Source organism: Equus caballus, chromosome 5 (genome assembly GCF_041296265.1).
Source record: "Equus caballus isolate H_3958 breed thoroughbred chromosome 5, TB-T2T, whole genome shotgun sequence".
NCBI classification, from domain to species: Eukaryota; Metazoa; Chordata; class Mammalia; order Perissodactyla; family Equidae; genus Equus; species Equus caballus.
Genome location: NC_091688.1, coordinates 43,399,006 through 43,401,858, shown reverse-complemented (window position 1 = coordinate 43,401,858; position 2,853 = coordinate 43,399,006). Strand labels below are relative to the sequence as shown.

Here is a 2,853-nt window from a genome sequence, read left to right as displayed (position 1 = left end):
AAAACAATGCTGTCTGTGTACTCCACCCAGTCCACCCCCTCCCCTCTGTCAATCAGAACATCCTGGAACACTGCCCTCACACCCCCCACACCCAACATTGTCCTGAATGCTACCTTGGGACCATCCCGGATGCCAAGGTTGTAAGTCAAAAGTCCTGAGTGGGTTTGGAAATTCAAGCTAGCCAGGCCTCATAAAGTGATGGGGGAGGTGGGGCCAGAGCCACAGTGAAGGCACCACTGTCATCCCCAAGTGCTGCCATGCCAAGAGGGAGGCTGCCAGTCCTAGGGGGTGAGTAAAACCTGAAATTTGAGGAAGGACAGGTAGATCCTATTGTGATTAGGGACTAATTAGGACATCCTAATCCTAGGCCACCTCATGGCCTCAGGCAGGGATGTAAGATGTATAAAAGGTGGGCAGGCGCAGAGCATCCCAAACCCCTTGGCATTTGCAGGCTCCAGTCGCTGGTGAACTTGGGTAAGTCTGGCAAAGTAACGCCTCTCCTTGCAGCCTTGTTTCACATGTTCCCAAACTGTGACAGGAAGCTGGGGCTGGAGCTCTGGGTGGTTGGTCAAAGAAAGGCTTCCTTTGGGCATCCTTCTCTTCCGTATCATTTGGGACCAACCTGTCTTGGTCTGCAAATCATCCAGTCAAGGTGTGTGGGAAGCTGGCTGAGATGAGAGAGGAGGGTCTGCCAAGAGGCCAGTGGCTTGAGGTTTCTGCTGGCATGGTGTGGGTGTTGTGTCTTGCCATGCGCTGAGAGGGACTTGGTAGAAGGAGTGGGGTGGGGGCACCAGCTATGGGACAGAGCAGCCCTCAGAGCTGCCCTTTAAGGGAAAGGCAAATACATGGAGGGAGGAGAGCAGGCCGCATCAGGGAGCAGCTGTGCAGAGGCCCCAAGGAGCACAAGAGGATATGGTACAGTGGCAAGCTCCTACTCTGGGAATCGGGGACCGCTGTCCCCAGCCACCTGTGCTAAGGACCTGGGAGCAATCACTTCCCTCTCTGTGGTTTGCTTTCCTCAACTATAATTATGAATCAAGCTAAAAGGCCCATTCTTCTCTAGATTCCTCTTCTCTATAAATTCTCTTAAAGAATGATTAAGATGTTCCTTACCGTCCTTTTTAAATTTTTAGAAACTTATTTAATAAATCAAAGCCCTTACACAGTGCTCATCACATGCTAGGTACTCTGTGTGTGTGTGTGTGCGCACACACACATTTATGCATAGATGTATGCATGTTTGTATGTATGCATTTTTATATACTCATATAGTCCTTACAACAACCTTTAGGGAAACAGGTATACAAAAGTTAAGTAACTTGCTCAAAGTCACACAGCTGGTTGCTGGTTTAGCCAGGACTCAGATCCCTTGCAATCCTGTTCCAGATTCCATAGCTTTTGCCATTACAGTATATTGCTTTTTGTTCTTTTTCCCTGTCTTTCCTTCTTACTCTCTCTCATTTCATATTCCTCTTTCTTTTCTCCCCCCGCCTTCCTTTTGTTCCTTCTCCCTTCTTCCTTCCTTCCGTGTTTCTTTGTCTCAAAAAGAGTTGAAATGATTTACAAACATTTAGCTACAGTTTATACTCACACACACACATGCACACATTCACACACACACACTCCTTAAATTGGTGAAGCGATCAGGGCCAGGTAAAACAAGAGCAGGATATGAATATGGCAGGAGGTTCAGCAGGGCCCAGAGTCTCTCTATGGCTTGTGTTCCTCACTTCTGTGCTTTCTTCTTCCAGTTGCACATCCAGCCCAGAATGTCTCAGCAGAAGCAGAAGCAGTGTGCTCCCCCGAAGCAGCCCTGCCCTCCACCTCAGCAGTGCTGCCCCCCACCTCAGCAGTCCTGCCCCCCACCCCAACAGTATTGCCCCCCACCTCAGCAGTCCTGCCCCCCACCCCAACAGTCCTGCCCCCCACCCCAACAGTATTGCCCCCCACCTCAGCAGACCAAGCAGCCTTGCCAGCCTCCACCCAAGTGCCAGCAGAAATGCCCACCGCCTCAGCAGTGCCAGAAGTCCAAGCAGAAGTAAGCCCCCGGGCATGTGACCAGAGGCTAAGCCCCCAGGGACCACAGAGCGCATGAAGTCCACTTCCTCTCCCTCGGACAGCCGACTCTCAGTCCACTCACTCCCTGCTTCTGGAGGCCGCCACACTTAGGAAATGACAGCACCAAGATGGCGGCTCCGTCCATCTCTGCCTCTTATTAATTAGCAGCTGCAATTTCCATCCCAGGCAAGGATCTGATTCTAAACCATCTAATCATCTTTGCTGAAATGCATCGACATCTCCTTGTTGGCTTGTTGGAAACTTGGACAGCGTGCCTACACACTCCTCCTTCCTATCACCCTTCATTTCTGCTCTTGTTTTCCAAACAATTAAACATAATTCCTCTGGCACTAATGTCTCAGTCTGACTTATTTTGTTGTTTAACAATTTTATATTCCTGTGGATTTTGCAATCTGCTCCCCTACCCAGAGCCCTAGGAGAGCTGGGCATGTGGGTGCAGGTAGAGGAGGAGGCATGGTGTGAATGCACTTCTGAGCTGGGGGACATCTACAGTGGTCCTGCCAGGGTAAGGAGGAGAGGTGGGCACTTCTGTAGCATGGAGATACAGAAAATGAGAACACCACAAAGAACCAGAGGGAAAAGATGCCCATCCAGAGAACGTGTGCAAAGAAAAGTCATCCTCATAGAAAAAGTAAGGGAAATCTCCAGCCAAGAGCTACACAGTAGAGGAGAAGGGTTGAGGCAAATAAACTATAACTCAAAGAACACCGTCCAAGAGCTTATGGGTCAAAAGGAGTTGAGGATTGTCTTAAAAATTCTCCTAGGTGCTGGCCT

The 2,853-nt window shown here is 49.8% G+C and overlaps 1 non-coding gene across 1 annotated transcript; it reads left to right on the top strand.

Annotated features, from left to right (window-relative positions):
* Positions 1-223: 223 nt before the first annotated feature.
* On the top strand, positions 224-2,408 carry LOC106783176 (uncharacterized). Its single transcript, XR_011438713.1, has 2 exons — positions 224-474; positions 1,752-2,408. It is a non-coding gene; the product is annotated as an uncharacterized protein (transcript).
* Positions 2,409-2,853: the final 445 nt, after the last annotated feature.